General features: G+C 37.5%; 1 long non-coding RNA gene across 1 annotated transcript in view; it reads right to left on the reverse strand.

Annotated features, from left to right (window-relative positions):
* Nucleotides 1-2362: 2362 nt before the first annotated feature.
* The window catches only part of LOC147363451 (uncharacterized), a 223124-nt gene continuing 207798 nt past the window's right edge, over nt 2363-17688 (reverse strand). The window contains exon 4 of the long non-coding RNA XR_015137128.1: nt 2363-9807. This is a non-coding gene — a long non-coding RNA (uncharacterized LOC147363451). The remainder of the gene's footprint in view (nt 9808-17688) is intronic.

Below are 17688 nucleotides of genomic sequence, written 5' to 3' on the forward strand. Positions count from 1 at the left end.
TGATGCTTTTGAACTGTGGTGTTGGAGAAGACTCTTGAGAGTCCCTTGGACTGCAAGGAGATCCAACCAGTCCATTCTGAAGGAGATCAGCCCTGAGATTTCTTTGGAAGGAATGATGCTAAAGCTGAAACTCCAGTACTTTGCCCACCTCATGCGAAGAGTTGACTCATTGGAGAAGACTCTGATGCTGGCAGGGATTGGGGGCAAGAGGAGAAGGGGACGACAGAGGATGAGATGGCTGGATGGCATCACTGACTCGATGCACATGAGTCTGCGTGAACTCTGGGAGTTGGTGATGGACAGGGAGGCCTGGCCTGCTGCGATTCATGGGTTCCAAAGAGTCGGACACGACTGAGTGACTGATCTGATCTGATCTGATCTCCCACTCTGAAGGCTGTCTTTTCACCTTGCTTATAGTTTCCTTCATTGTGCAAAAGCTTTTAAGTTTAATTAGGTCCCATTTATTTACTTTGCTTTTATTTCCATTACTCTGGGAGGTGGGTCATAGAGGATGTTGCTGTGATTTATGTCAGAGAGTGTTTTGCCTATGTTTTCCTCTAGGAGTTTTTTAGTTTCTGGTCTTACATTTAGATCTTTAATCCATTTTGAGTTTATTTTTGTGTATCATGTTTGAAAGTGTTCTAGTTTCATTCTTTTGCAAGTGGTTGACCAGTTTTCCCAGCACCACTTGTTAAAGAGATTGTCTTTTCTCCATTGTATATTCTTGCCTCCTTTGTCAAAGATAAGGTGTCCATAGGTGCGTGGATTTATCTCTGAACTTTCTCTTTTGTTCCATTGATCTATATTTCTGTCTTTGTGCCAGTACCATAACTGTCTTGATGACTGTAGCTTTGTAGTACAGTCTGAAGTCAGGAGGTTTGTTCCTCCAGTTCCATTCTTCTTTCTCAAGATTGCTTTGGCTATTCAAAGTTTTTTGTATTTCCATACAAATTGTGAAATTATTTGTTTAGTTCTCAGAAAAATACCGTTGGTAGCTTGATAGGGATTGCATTGAATCTGTAGATTGCTTTAGATAGGATGCTCATTTTTACTATATTGATTCTTCCAATCCATGAACATGCTATATTTCTCCATGTATTTGTGTCATCTTTGATTTCTTTAATGTTTTATAGTTTTCTATATATAGGTCTTTTGTTTCTTTATGTAGATTTATTCCTAAGTATTTTATTCTTTTCATCACAATGGTGAATGGGATTATTTCCTTAATTTCTCTTTTTGTTTTCTCATTGTTTTGTATAGAAATGCAAGGGATTTCTGTGTATTAATTTTATGTCCTACAACTTTACTATATTCGTTGATTAGCTCTAGTAATTTTCTGGTGGTGTTTTTAGGGTTTTCAGTGTAGAGGGTTATGTCATCTGGAAACACTGAGATTTTACTTCTTCTTTTCCAATCTGGATTCCTTTTATTTCTTTTTCTTCTCTGATTGCTGTGGCTAAAACTTCCAAAACTATATTGAATTGTAGTGATGAGAGTGGGCACCCTTGTCTTGTTCCTGACTTTAGGGGAAATGCTTTCAATTATTTGCCATTGGGGGTAATTTTTGCTGTGGGTTTGTCATATATAGCTTTTTATTATGTTGAGGTATGTTCCTTCTATGCCTGCTTTCTGGAGTGTTTTTATCATAAATGAGTGTTGAATTTTGTCAAAGGCTTTCTCTGCATCTATTGAAATAATCATATGATTTTTATCTTTCCATTTGTTAATGTGGTGTATCACATTGATTGATTTGTGAATACTGAAGAATCCTTGCATCCCTGGGATAAATCCCACTTGGTCATGATGTATGATCTTATTAATATGTTGTTGGATTCTGTTTGCTAGAATTTTGTTGAGGATTTTTGCTTCTATGTTTGTCAGTGATATTGACCTGTAGTTTTTTTTTTTTTTTTCTTTTTGTGGCATCTTTGTCTAGTTTTGGTATTAGGGTGATGGTGGCCTCATAATATGAGTTTGGGTGTTTAGACTTCTGTGTTGTCTGTTGTGATTTCTCCATTTTCATTTCTAATTTTGTTGATTTAATTAATTCTTTTCCCTTTTTTCCTAGATGAGTCTGGCTATTTATCTTCTCAAAGAACCAGCTTCTGGTTTTGTTGATTTTTGCTATAGTCTCCTTTGTTTCTTTTTCATTTATTTCTGCCCTGATTTTTATGATTTCTTTCCTTCTACTAACCCTGGGGGCTTCATTTCTTCTTTTTCTAGTTGTTTTAGGTGTAAAGTTAGGTTATTTACTTGATTTTTCTCTTGTTTCTTGCAGTAAGCTTATATTGCTATGAACCTTCCCCTTAGCAGTGCTTTTACTGAATACCATAGGTTTTGGGTTGTTGTGTTTTCATTTTCATTCGTTTCTATGCATATTTTGATTTCCTCCATGATTTGTTGGTTATTAAGAAGTGTGTTGTTTAGCCTCCATATGTTTGCATTTTTAATAGTTTTTTTTTTCCTGTAGTTGACATCTAATCTTACTACATTGTGATCAGAAAATATGCTTGAAATTATTTCAGTTTTTTTGAATTTACCAAGGCTAAATTTATGGCCCAGGATGTGATCCATCCTGGAGAATGTTCTGTGTGCACTTGAGAAAAAAGTGAAATTCATTGTTGTGGGGTGAAATGTCCTACAGATATCAATTAGGTCTAACTGGTCCATTGTATCATTTAAAGTTTGTGTTTCCTTGCTAATTTTCTGTTTGGTTGATCTATCCACAGGTGTGAGAAGGGTATTAAAACCTCCCACTATTATTGTGTTACTGTTAATTTCCCCTTTCATACTTGTTAGCATTTGCCTTATGTATGGAGATGCTCCTATATTGCATCCATTATATTTCTAATTGTCATATCTTATTCTTGGGTTGATGCTTTGATCATCATGTAGTGTCCTTCTTTGTCTCTTTTCACAGCCTGTATTTCAAAGTCTACTTTATCTGATATGAGTATTGCTACTCCTGCTTTCTTTTGGTCTCCCTTTGTGTGAAATATCTTTTTCCAGCTCTTCACTTTGTCTGTATGTGTCCCTTGTTTTAAGGTGGGTCTCTTGTAGACAGCATATATAAACTTTTTTTGTGTTTCCTGTCTGGAGAAGATCCTTTAGTATTTGTTGAAGAGCTGGTTTGGTGGTGCTGAATTCTCTCAGCTTTTGCTTGTTTGTAAAGCTTTTGATTTCTCCTTCATATTTGAATGAGATCCTTGCTAGGTATAGTAATCTGGGTTGTAGATTTTTCTCTCTCATCACTTTAAGTATGTCCTGCCATTCATTTCTTGGCCTGCCTGAAGAGTTTCTGTTGAAAGATCAGCTTTTATCCTTATGGGGATCCCCCTTGTGTGTTATTTGTTGCTTTTCCCTTTCTGCTTTTAATATTTTCTCTTTGTGGCTAATCTTCATTGGTTTGATTTATATGTGTCTTGGGGTGTTTTACCTTGGGTCTATCCTGTTTGGGACTCTCTGGGTTTCTTGGGCTTGGGTGGCTATTTCCTTCCCCATTTTAGGGAAGTTTTCAACTATTATCTCCTCAAGCATTTTATCATGGCCTTTCCTTTTGTCTTCTTCTTCTGGTACTCCTATGATTCGAATGTTGGGTGTTTAACATTGCCCCAGAGGTCTCTGAGGTTGTCCTCATTTCTTTTAACTCTGTTTTCCTCTCTGCTTCATTTATTTCCACCTTTCTATATTCCACCTCACTTATCCTATCTTCTTCTTCAGTTATTGTACTGTTGGTTCCCTCCAGAGTGCTTTTGATCTCAGTTATTGCATTATTAATATTGGTTGACTCTCTATTTTTTCTAGGTCCTTGTTAAACATTTCTTGGATCTTCTCAATCCTTGTCTCTTATCTATTCATCTGTAACTCCATTTTGTTTTCAAGATTTGGATCATCTTTACTATCAGTATTCTGAATTCTTTTTCAGGTAGATTACCTATCTCCTCCTCTTTCATTTGGTTTGGTGGGCACTTATCATGTTCCTTTACCTGCTGAATATTTCTCTGCCTTTTAATTTTGTTTAATTGCTGTGTTTGCAGTGCCTTTTCTGTAGGCTGGAAGTTTGTGGTTCCTCTTTATTGTGAAGGTTCCTCCCTGTGGGTGGTGTTGGACAAGTGGCTTGTCAAGGTTTCCTGGTTAGGGGAGCTTGTGTCTGTGTTCTCGTGGGTGGAGCTGGATCTCTTCTGTCTGGAGTGCAATGAAGTGTCCAGTAGTGAATTTTGCAGTGTCTGTGGGTTTGATATGGCTTTGGGCAGCCTCTCTTTTAATGCTCAGGGCTATACCTGCTTTGCTGGAGAATTAGCATAGTATGTCTTGCTTTGGAACTTGTTGGCTCTTGGGTGGAGCTTGGTTTCAGTATAGGTATGGAGGCTTTTTGATGAGGTCTTGTCTATTAATGTTCTCTGGAATCAGGAGTTCTCTGATGTTCTCAAGTTTTGGAGTTAAGTCTCCTGCCTCTGGCTTTCAGTCTTATTCTTACAGTAGCTTCAAGACTTCTCCATCCATATAGCACAGATGATAAAACATCTAGGTTAATGGTGAAACAATTTTCCACAGCGATGGACACCCAGAGAGGTTCACAGAGTTACATGGAGAAGAGAAGAGGGAGAAGGGAGATAGAGATGACCAGGAGGAGAAGAGGGGTGGGTCAAAAGGGGAGATAGCTATCTAGCCAGTAATCAATTCCCTAAGTGTTCTCCACAGCATGGAACACCAAGAGAGATTCACAGTGTTAAGTAGAGAAGAGAAAGGGGAGGGAGGAGATGGAGGTGACCTGGGGGAGAGAAGGGAGAGTCAAAAGAGGAGAGAGTATCAAGCCAGCAATCACACCCCTAAGTGAAAATGGATACTGAAGATCAGATTCTTAAAAATACAAAATTGATAACAAATACCCAAAATACCAAAGATTAAAAATCTAAAATAGAGGTTAGAGTCCCAAAAATATGATATTAAAAATACAAAACAAATCACAAAAATTTTTAAAATATAGATATGAAATTTGCTTTAAAAATAGGGTTTCTTTTTTCAAGGTAATAGTAGGTTATAAAAATGAAAATTAAAGGAGTAATAAAGAACTTAAAAAAATTAAAATGTGATGATAGTAAAAATGTATCTAGGCATTTCTCTGGAGCTGTTGTGGGCAGTGTGAGATCAGTTCAGTTTCAGATAGTTCCTAGTTCCAGCTTGTACTTGTTCTCAAGGTCTATAGGCCCCCTCCAATGCTTAGTCAATCTTAACTACAGGGTTTTAATCTATTGCACTTGTCACTTCCAGAGCAGTTCTCTCTTCTTTGTTTATTTTGGCTTACTCTGTTTCCAGGTCTCTTTGGTGTCTAATTTCCACTCTGTTACAAGGGAGAGAAGGTGGTCACTTATTTAAGTTCACTTGTTCAGTTGTGTGGTAGGGAGGGAGGAACACTACAAGCAAATATTGCTGGCATGTGTGGGGAGTGCTGGCAGTGTATGGGCCACAGTGGCTTTGCCCCAGCTCACAGCAGCATGTGCTTTCTAGCTGTACACTGCTCAGGCTCCAGGGTACTCTACAGGGCACTGTCTAACATGCACTTCCCAAGTCTAAGCTGCTCAGGTTCAGGTTCTTGGGTACTCTTCAAGGGCACAGACTTGGTTGGGCATGCGTTTTGTGCCCTACCCAGGTTGGAACAGCTCAGGCGACCAGGTGCTTGGCCAGCGCACTGTCCCAGGTGGGCTGTGCAGTCTTAATCATCTCCCCGGACCTGGAAACTCAGTTTCCCAGTGCGCCCTGAGAGCACTATCTCAGGTGTGCTGTGTGTCTCCTCTGGGGAGCTAATCTCAGGCTGTGACCCTCCTGGCAGATGTCAACTGTCAGGATCCCAGGAAGACGTGGTTAGCAACTGGGAGCCTACTCACAGTTTGGTGGAAGATGTTGGTCTCTGGGGCCAAGATTGTAGCAGCCCCAGAAGGCCAGAAGATTGCCTTCTGGCTCTGGCTGTCCCATGCCTGCCTCTCTGCCTCTGGTGGTGGTGGTGGTGGGAGGGGGGTGGGCTGTACACGTCAGCTAGCTCCCCTTTGGTATTTCACTTTATAGAGCCTTTCGTGGGAAAGCTCTCTTTTTTTCCCCCCTCTCTGGCGATCCCACAGTTTGGGTTGCTATCTCATGTTAGCTCCCTCAGATTGTCCTCAAGGCATTCAGGCCCAGTACTTACCCTAAGTGCCAATGATGCAGCCCGCGCCTCCCTGTCCATCCTCTGCTCACTGGTAGTGGATGCAAGCATCTGGGCTACTTCTTCACTGGCAGTTGTGGTTAGGCGCCTATTCTGTGGGGTTTTTTCCCCCTCTCCTGGTTATGTTGCCCTCTGAGATTCCAAAACTCCCCACAGACCTGCCTGTGATAGGATAGGGTTTTCTACTGTTTAGAAACTTTATGACTCCTTCCCCAGGACGGGTCTCCATCCCTAACTCTTTTGTCTCTCTTTTAGTCTTTGATGTCTTGTCCTACCTCTTTTCGAAGAGAGTGGGCTGCACTTCTGGGTGCCTGGTGTCCTCTGCCAGCCACTCAAAAATTGTTTTGTGGAAATTTCTCAGCATTCAAATGATCTTTTGATGAATTTGTTGGGGAGAAAGTGGTCTCCCCATCCTATTCCTGTGCCATCTTGGGACCGCCCTAGTAGTTCTGTTTTTTACTTTTTTGAGCTATCCTTATTCTGTTTTCCATAGTGGCTGCACCAACTTACATTCCCACCAACAATACACAAGGGTTTCCTTTTATTCACATTCTCCCCAACATTTGTTATTTGTGTTCTTTTGATGACAGCCATTCTGATAGATGTGAGGTGATACCTCATTGTGGTTTTGATTTGTATTTCTCTGATGATTAATGATGAGCATCTTTTCATGTGCCTGTTGGCCATCTGTGTAGTCTTTGGGAAAATGTGTGTTTAGAACTTCTGTTCATTTTTAAATTTTTTTTTTTTTTTTGATGTTGAGTTGTGGGAGCTGTGTATATAGGTTGGATATTAACCCCTTATTGATCATATCATTTACAAATATTTTATATAGTATGTTATCATTTTGTTAGTGTTTTCTTTTGTTGTGCAAAAGCTCTTGAGATTAATTAGGTCTCATATTTTTATTTTTGTCTTTATTTCCTTTACATTAGGAGACAGATTCAAAAAAATAAGATTTATGTCAAAGAAGATTCTGGAGAAGGCAATGGCACCCCACTCCAGTACTCTTGCCTGGGAAATCCCATGGAAGGCGGAGCCTGATAGGCTGCAGTCCATGGGGTCGCTGAGTCGGACACGACTGAGTGACTTCACTTTCACTTTTCCCTTTCACGCATTGGAGAAGGAAATGGCGGCCCACTCCAGTGTTCTTGCCTAGAGAATCCCAGGGACGGGGGAGCCTGGTGGGCTTCCATCTGTGGGGTCGCACAGAATCGGACACGACTGAAGCAACTTAGCAGCAGCATCAGGTTCTACCTATGTTTTCTTCTAGCAGTCCTATGGTTTCCTGTCTTATTTTAAGTCTTTAACCTATTCGGGTTTATTTTTGTATAAGGTGTTGTGCATGCTCAGTCGCTTCAGTCGTGTCTGACTCTTTGTGACCCTGTGGACTGTAGCCTGCTAAGCTCCTCTCTCTCTGGGCTTCTCCAGGCAAGAATACTGGAGTGGGGTGCCATACCCTCCTCCAGGGGATCTTCCTGACCCAGGGATCAAACCTGTGTCTCCTGGATTGCAGGCAGATTCTTTATCCACTGAGCCACTCAGGTAGCCCTATATGGTATTCAGTTCAGTTCAGCTCAGTTGCTCAGTCGTGTCCGACTCTTTGCAACCCGGTGAATTGCAGCATGCCAGGCCTCCCTGTCCATCACCAACTCCCGGAGTTCAATTAGAGATGCTCTAATTCTTTCACATATAGCTGTCCAGTTTTCCCAGCACCATTTATTGAGGATACTGCCTTTTCTCCATTATATATTCTTGTCTCCTTCATTGTAGATTAATTGATCATAAGTGTGTGGCTTTATTTCTGGGCTTTCTATCCTGTTCCATTGGTCCATGAATATGTGTATGTGCCAGTACCATACTGTTTTGATTCCTGTAGCTTTTATTATAATCTGAAGTAAGAGAGTGTGATATCTCCAGTTCTCATCTTCTTTATCAAGATTGTTTTCGCTTCAGGGTCTTTTGTGTTTTCATAAATATTTTTAAATTATTTGTTCTGGTTCTATGAAAAATGTCCTTGGTATTTTGATAGGAATGGCACTGCATCTGAAGATTGCCTTGGGTAGCATGGTCATTTTAAAAATGTTGATTATACCAATTCATTAATATGGTGTATCTTTCCATCTGTTTTCATAGTCTTCAATTCCTTTGTTCAGTGTCTTACAGTTTTCCAAGTATAGGTCTTTTAGCTCCTTAGGTAGGTTTATTCCTAGGTATTTTATTCTTTTTGATGTAATGGTAAATGAGATTATATTTTTTAAATCCCACTTTCAGTTATTTCATTGTTTCATTGTAGAAATACAACAGCTTTTTGTATATTACTTTTGTACCCTACAATTTTACCAAATTCATTGATGAACTCAATAGTTATCTGGTAACATCTTCAGGATTCTTTTCAATTAAATTTATTGAAGTATTATTTATTTACAATGTTGTGTTAGTTTCAGGTGTACAGCAAAGTGATTCATATATATATATATATATATATATATATATATATATATATATATATCCCTGAAAGAGGGGGGAAAAGGGACAGATATAAGAAATACTGGAATTAATAAGGGCTGAAAACTCCCCATATTTGGTAAGAGATATGTCTATATATTCAAGAAGCTATATGAATCTAAAATAGGATAAACTGAAAATACAACATAATTAGCTTCTGATTAAAACAGACAATAAAAATCTTAAAAGCAGCCAGCTAAAAAGGATACCTTACATACAGGGGGAAATAACTCAAGTTATAGAGGATTAATGATCAGAAACTGGCTATGAGAAGGAACTGACATAACATTTTCGAGTGCTGAAATAAAGGAATTGGCATCCCTGAATCCTATACCCATCAAAATAATCCTCAGGCATAAAGGGGATATCAAGGCATTATTAGATGGGGAAAAATTAAGAACATTTGTTTCTAGAAGACAACCTAAAAACTGACCAAAACAAGTTTTCCAAACAGAACAGAAATGATAAAAAAAAAAAATCTTGACACATGATGAGTAGGTATAGTAGGCCGTATCTGGATCACTGGGCAAAACTATGTATGTGGTATTAGGGATCTCTCCGTATTATGTCTTACATCTACATGTGAATCTACAATGAACTCAAAGTAAAATTTGAAAACAAGTCACTAATTTGAAGATATTTTAGCTCTTTTTCAAGTGGTAGGGACTCCTCTTCTAGCTCACTATATCCTAGAGTTTAAGTTGGAAATTTAGAAAGACATTTTTATAATTATCATAGGATTGAAAGAAGGGAAATTCCTAAAAGAGTGAAAGAAGGCTCTACTTATTTTATGTATTAATTACAGTTTAGACAGTCTTAGAAGTCACATTTACCAAAATGTTGAATATTTAAAAATTTTTTTTGAATATTTAAAATTTAATTGTCCATCCCTCTTACCACCTCCATCCCCTCACTATGTTTTTAAAACTACCTCCCTCTCTTTTGGCTTCCCAAGTAGCGCTAGTGGTAAAGAACTCACCTGCCAGTTCAGGAGGTGTACGAGATGTGGTTTCGATCCCTGGGTCTGGAAGATCCCCTGGAGGAGGACATGGCAACCCACTCCAATATTCTTGCCTGGAGAATCCCATGAACAGAGGAGCCTGGCAGGGTACAGTCCATAGGGTCACAAAGAGTGAAACACGACTGAAGCGACTTAACACATATATACCCTCTTTTCCCTCTTCACAGTGAAACTTCTTAAAATACAATTGTGGTGGTTGCCTCCACTCATTCACCTTGATTCTTTTGTATTCCAGTCTCATTTCTGATCCAACTACTGCCCTCAAACTTCCATTAAACATTAGCATGTCGCTATTCAATCTTTATTTTAATTAACTTCTCAGCAACACTGAACACTGTCAATTTACTCCCCCCTTGAAATAACTTTGTTTGCATTTCTTGAAAGAATAATTTTCCAATTCTATTATTACATCAGACAGTTCTTTTTTTAAAGGGCCTCAACAGCTAGTCCCTCTTTTTGACAACTCTTAAATGTTGATACAGTTTAAGATTTTTTTTTAATTGATCCTTCTTCTTTCACTGGGTTGGTTATCTCATCCACTCTTATAACTTCATTATAAACTATATGATGCTTTTTAAAGTATAAATTTATTATCTGAACTTTGGACCCTCTAATCAAACATATTTACTTGGATATTGCAAGATATTGTAAAATTAATGTCTAAAAACAAAGTCATCATCTTTCCCCTACATATATTTCTTCCATTTTTCCCAAATAAGTGGACAGTACTATCATCCATGCAGTTTTTTAACTGAGAAGTCTGGTGTTATAATTTCCTCCTTGTTTTACTCTCTCAGTATTCATTCTTTGATTGTATGCCATCATTTTACCTTCCACTCCTATCATCATCCCACTAATGCTGGCCATAATCATTTCATCTGTATTTCTGCAACAGCTGCTTAGTGGGTTTCCTTGTCTCCAGTCCTGTCTCCTCCAGTTACCTCTGGTTGGAGAGTCAGGCAAAGATATAATCCAGTAAGTGGTGTGGAACATAACTTTTTAAAAAATTGCTTCACTCATTCATTCAAGTATCAAATATATGTTAGGTACCTCCTGTAGACTAGCCATTGTGCCAAGCACTGGGGTTGTACTGCAGAGTTTCTATCCTAATCTACTTCATGGATACAGATGGCATGTCACCAAAGAGGTCTTCTCTGGCCACCCTGTCTAAAACAGAATTCTGTTTCTGTGCACGACTTTCTCTACTTTCTTGATATATCATGCATTGATTTTTTTCCATTTGTTTATTGTTTTCCCCTTCAAAATATAGACACCAAAGGTGCTGGAAGCTTAAGTCTGTTTTGTCCAGTGCTATATCCCAAGGCCTGAACAGAACAGTGCTTGCTACCCAGTAGATTCTTTATATTTGAATGAAGTAATAAGTCCTGATTTGGGGGAAATAAATAAGGGTCAATTTTTTTCAAAAAACATAACAGTTATATGTTTCAGGCAAGTAGATGAAGGAAATAAGAAGGATCCTCAGGAGGAAGTAACTGAGAAAGTGCCTTCACTTAGAGATGGTTGGAGAGATCCTCTTTTAAGCTGACACCTGAATCGTGGAAAAGACAATAATACCATGGAACAGAGTATTTTAAGAAGGTGAAGCAACTTGTGTAAAATTCCTCAAAAGGAAAATAGAAATTATTTTACAAGCTTAAGTAATAAAATAACGTTACCGCTGCTAGAATGTAGAGCTTGATATGTGAAGATATGGTCATGGGAAGGAATTTGGGTTTTAGTCATTGAGAAAACTAGTGACAATACCATGTTTTGAGTGTATATGTCTAATGTGTAAGTAAGTATTGGTTAAAGATCTGACTTTCCTGCCAAAAGTTTCATGAGGGCACATTTCATTTACTTTGTTAATGTCTTATGCAATACCTGTTATATTTACAGGGTTTATTAATTAGATTGATTGTGTGCAGGCCTGAAATGAACTTCATTAACCACATTCTTTTTCATTGCCAATCTTAATAAAAACCTCAGGACCTGTATATATAATCTCAACAAATGTCAGGTTGAATCCATAAATACCTTTCTCCAAGATCTTATCAAGGGTCTTTACATACTTGATAGGGATTCCCAGGTGGCTCAGTGGTAACGACTCCACCTGCCATTGCAGGAGATGCAGGTTCAATCCTTGGGGCAAGAAAATCCCCTGGAGGGAAAAATGACAACCCACTCCAGTATTTTGCCTGGACAGAGGAGCCTGGCAGGCTGTAGTCCATGGGGTCTAAAAGAGTTGGACACAACTGAGTATGCACACATTACCTAGAAGTAAGAACCTCTTCCTTTCTGCTTGATTTCCACTCCCTTCCCCTCGCCAAAAAAGTCAGGATTAAAAGGTAGAAATTTGCTCTTGGTGATTTATGAGTTTCCCGAGCTCCCTTTCATTGGGATTGTTCAAGTCAAATCGGACTCATAATTCATCAGCTATTCAAAAGAACAGAATCCTAAAATGGAAGGGTTTTAACTACTAGAGAACACCAACATTGTCTACAAATATAAGATCTGAGTCTTTCATGGCTACTATCATAAATGCCTTTCTAATAGCTCATTAAATAAACTTTACTAGGTTATTTTAGATGAAAATAAATTTTATCTTGCCTCAGTAGCTCCTTAGTGTTTGACCTTGAAAACTTACAATTTTGGCCTCTGATTGCACTTACATTTTATTTGCAGCCAATGAAAATATCAGTAAACATTTTGTAAATAAAATAAGCATGCAAATACTTAACAATAATAATGCAAACTGGGTTATAACACAATTGCAGCTGACTATGAAATAGAAGTCATGGAAATCTATTATTAGACCAAAGTTTCTTTTATAGTATAATTGAATCCATCCCACCATATCCCAAGTGCTCTCTCCCTAGCTTATTTTTGGAAAAGGACTAAAATTGTGTAGTCTATAGTCTTTTCTCTTTTTTTTAGTCTATAGTCTTTTGACAGTTATTTTTAAAATGGAGCTATAAGTCAAATTTCATATGATGAGTTTTTCATTTTCTGAATTTTTTAAGAAAGCCTGCAAAAATTGTAAAGTAGCCAGATTATACTCATATTGGGTATGCAGGCTCCAAGATTTACCAGAATCACAATATTTGACATTAGCAGGACTATTTTTATTTTCCCAGTCATATTTATATGATTGTCAAAAAAATTTTTGTTCTCCTCCCTGATAAGAGGAGCTTAAAGTAATTCTGATTAATGACTTCATTGTCATCTTTTTAAAATATTTTTTTAAAGCTGCTTTTTTTTATTATATGTAAATGTTAGTTTTCTAACTACATGAAAATAAGCATGACATTAATCACAGCCTAATAAGCAACTAAATTCTAAAAAAAATTATGGAATAAAAATATACTCAGTAGCTTGAACACACCCAAATTTCTATATATTGAAGGCTTAAATACCACCACAAAGATGTGCTCTTTACAAGCTAAAAATGTCCATAAGGTTGCTGTGGTTTGGTTTATTTCCTTGATTTGATGCACATTAGTGCCTATGTGAAATATGCCAAAGCTCAATAGAAATGAATCTCATTAGTATTTAAATACAGCAATTAATTTATGTTGTTATTTATTGGCCAATTATATTAGAAATTATAGTGTTTAGCAGAGGACAATCAGTTTTCTAAGAGCTATAATTTTGCCTACAGTGGGTAGGAGACAGATATAATCAATGCTCACAGCAACAGCATCCACTGTATTTCTCCCATCTTCTTCTAAATATATCTGATCTTATAAATAAGAAATGTGCTAAACTACACTTTCTCAAATTTTTCATTGGTGTTCAGTGCTTTGAGTAATTTTTACTTCCTCCTCACTGCCTTTTCCTCCTCCGTATCTGAGACATTTTATACAATAACCTGAATTTCTTGAAAAGTTTAGATCTTGTTTCAATTATTTTCATAATGAATTTTAAAAATACATTGCACTTCTTACTTCGAGGAGTTATTTGGTGGAAAAATATATTTATATGAATTCATAAATAAAATTGCATAAACTTTAAATGCAACACTGCATTACCTTTAAATACAACACTGCATTATACTGATAAAAAGGGATATAACAATGACCTCTCTTTTACTGAAGTATAGTTGATTTATAATTTAATATTATACAAGTATACAGCATAGTGATTCAGCATTTTTACAGATTATATTCCACTAAAAGTTATCTGATAATGGCTATAATTCCCTGTGCTATACAAAATATCCCTGTTGCTTATCCATTTTATACCTCTTAATTTCATATCCCTAATTTGCCCCTCCCCCATTTTATATCCAATCTGGTAACCATTAACTTGTTTTCTTTATGTGTGGGTCCATTTATGTTTTGCTATTCATTTCTATTATTTTTTAGACTTCACATATCAATGATATGATACAGTCCTTGTCTTTATCTGACTTATTATTACTAACATTAAGTACGGTATAATATTCTCTAGGTCCATCCACCTTGATGCAAATGGCAGAATTCATTCTGATGGTTGAGTAATATTCCTGTGTAATACACAATGTCATCTTTATCCATTCAGCTATTTATGGACATTTGGATAGCTTTCATATCTTGGCTATTGTAAATAGTGATGCTATGAACATTGAGGTGCGTGTATCTTTTTAAAATAGTGTTTTCATTTTTTCCAGATGTATACTGTGTAATAACATTGTTGTATCATGTGGTAGTTCTGTTTTTAGTTTTTTGAGGAACCTCTGTCCTATTTTCCATAATGCCTGTACCAGTTTATATTCCCACCAACAGTGTACCAATGTTCTGTTTCTTCCACACTGATAGCATTATGTGATCAGATGCATGAATTGAGGCCTCTGTGCCTCTGTCATTCTGCATTGTCTTTCTTTCCCTTCCTTCCATCTTCCTCTGATCTCTCCCTTTTCTTTAAACAGATGTTAAATAAATATTATTGTCATTATCTAAAATGTTCATTAGAAATCATATATAATCCTTTTCTTTAGGAAACAAAATGTCAGGATTATAACCATCCATGCCAACTTTCTCTAACTAGAATTGGGTCCTTAGTAATTAAAGAGCTACAATTTTTTGAGTGCTTTCCATGCACCAGTGTGTTTACATATCAGTTAACTTTTTGAACAGTACTATGAGATAGAACTCCAGTACTTTGGCCACCTCATGCGGAGTTGACTCATTGGAAAAGACTCTGATGCTGGGAGGGATTGAGGGCAGGAGGAGAAGGGGACAACAGAGGATGAGATGGCTGGATGGCATCACTGACTCGATGGACGTGAGTCTGAGTGAACTCCAGGAGTTGGTGATGGACAGGGAGGCCTGGTGTGCTGTGATTCATGGGGTCACAAAGAGTCAGACACGACTGAGCGACTGAACTGAACTGATGAGATAGAACAGAGAAGGCAATGTTCTTGCCAGTGTTCTTGCCTGGAGAATCCCAGGGACAGGGGAGCCTGATGGGCTGCCATCTATGGGGTCACACAGAGTTGGACACGACTGAAGCGACTTAGCAGCAGCAGCAGCATGAGATAGAAATTACCACCCTTGTGTTGAGAGGAGAGAACTGAAGCTAGGGAGGTTAAGTAACTTGCCCAGTATTTCATGTTTGTTGTTGTTGTTCAGTTGCTACTCTTTGAGACCCCATGGACTGCAGTACACAATGCTTCCCTGTTGTTCACTATCTCGAAGAGTTTTCTCAAACTCACGTCCATTGAGTCGGTGATGATATCCAACCATCTTATCCTCTGTCACCCCCTTCTTTTCCTGCCCTCAGTCTTTCCCAGCATCAGGGTCTTTTCCAAAGAGTTGGCTCTTCACATCAGGTGACCAAAGTGTTGGAGCTTCAGCTTCAGCATCAGCCCTTCCACTGAATATTCAGGGTTGGTTTCCTTTAGGGTTGACTGGTTTGAGCTCCTTATTGTCCAAGGGACTTTAGAGTCTGTTAAACCTAAGCTTTGGACTCTGTTCAGCTTGCTCGCAAAGAATATGCCTTTCATATAATACTGCCTATTGAATGTTGTTTCATTATCTCAGATTTTGTTTTCATAATAGTATTAAAGATCAATAAGAATTTACCATATCAATGTTTAATTAGGATTTTGGATGCATGTTTGGAGAGAGAAAAATAGAGAAAGGAAAGCAAAGGGTACTGCCAAGTTCTTTCATATTTATTTTCTCTTTTGATTTTGACCATAGTCCTGCTTATACTAGGAACTTTGTCTTATTCAATTCTAGTACCCCATTGTTCAGAATGCAATGCATATTTGTTGAATGGATAAATTAATGAGAAAGATATCGATGAGATAGGTATCATCATTTTCATTTTGTAAAATTGAGAAAAATGAGGCTTAGAGAATTTTAAAAATTTGCCTAAAAATCATCCTGCTAATAAGTGGCAGAACAGGATTTTTGACTCAGATCTCTCAGAGTCCAACATTTTACTGATTAATAATTAGATAATAGTACTTTCCCCCCAAAACACCATTGCTTTAGAGACTTCAGATTGACACTGGTTTTACAAGTGGAAAATCAAGTGACATTTTAAATGCTTTCCCCATGTCAGTCTAAACAGTGCTACTCAGTATGCCTTCTGGAACTGATTGTTTTCCAATTCACACTGGGATAAAGAGTTTCAGCCAGATGGAAATTATCTGCATCATCTACTACTCTGTTTTGTATAGCTGACATTTTTCCATAACTAGACTTCCTTTATTAAGGAATCATTGTGTTGATTCATGTTCTGATACAAGCTTCTTATCTCACTGCTATGGACTGGGGACAATGGTTCAATGGTAGGCATAGATCCTGGTTTATACTTTGAGTTGTCTTGGATCATAAGACCTCTCCTCAAATCACTGAACCAGAATCTGAAGGTGATTCAAATGTACATAAAATTTTGAAAAGTACTTCTATTGAGGACATTTTCAAGTTGACTTTTGCATATCCACATTTGGGTACATCTTTGAAGATGTCCAATAAATGATTATACATGAATGATGTTTTAAAATATAAAAGAATTTCATATATTCTTTTGCATCTCACAATGATCCTTTGTTATCATTCATATTATACATATAATATATTTTAGGCTTAGGAGACTAAGAACTTGCTCCAAAGCACAATATACTAAACTGTACAGTCAGAACTTATTCTCAGCTTTCCAGGGCCCATCTTTCCCATTAATTCCTTTGTGATTTTCTTCTCTTTCATTATGAATAGGAGAGATTCACTACAGTAGACATCCAATATGAGTATGTTTAGGAGGAAATTATAGATTTCACTTCACATGGTGCCCTGTGAAATATTTATACAATTTGTATTGCCATCCTGTGAATTATATACAATTGTATATGTATATTCAATTTGTGAGGCAATCAGTAGAAGTGCTATAATTTTCAAAATTTCCAAGTCTAACCTTGGCTCAGGGGACAGAGAAAATTATGAGCTCAGTTATATTGCAAATGAACATCTTATAACATCTAAACAGCCCAAAGCACATTACATCACAATGCTTTAATAAAAAATAATTAAAACAAGGAAATAAACTGTCACATGTAGTAAAACGTGCCCAAGAGCAATTAAGAGGATGTAAATGAGGTTCCCCAGAGAGAAATGTGCTGACTTGGGCATTTGCAGGTCCTTTTCCTAAATGGTGAAATCTATAAAGAAGGTAAAATTTGAATGAGAAACTGGTTTAGGAGTCACAATACTGAAGCCATTTGCTGACATCAGTTCCCGTGCCTCAGATTTAAAAAATTGTATGTCATCTGTTTCTCATTCTGTGTATGGAATAAAAACAAACACTGGTATGTCAAGAATGCCACTTACTCTCTAGTAGTGCAATTCTGTGTATGAAAGGCAGTTATGAGGACATTAAATGGGCACTTTCTCATTCTTGTGGTGAGGGAAATGGCAACCCACTCCAGTTTCCTTGCCTGGGGAATCCCATGGATGGAGGAGCCTGGTGGGCTACA

This window comes from Bos grunniens, chromosome 11, assembly GCF_055505025.1.
Source record: "Bos grunniens cultivar Pamir isolate PY7600 chromosome 11, Bosgru_T2T1.0, whole genome shotgun sequence".
In the NCBI taxonomy this organism is placed as follows: domain Eukaryota; kingdom Metazoa; phylum Chordata; class Mammalia; order Artiodactyla; family Bovidae; genus Bos; species Bos grunniens.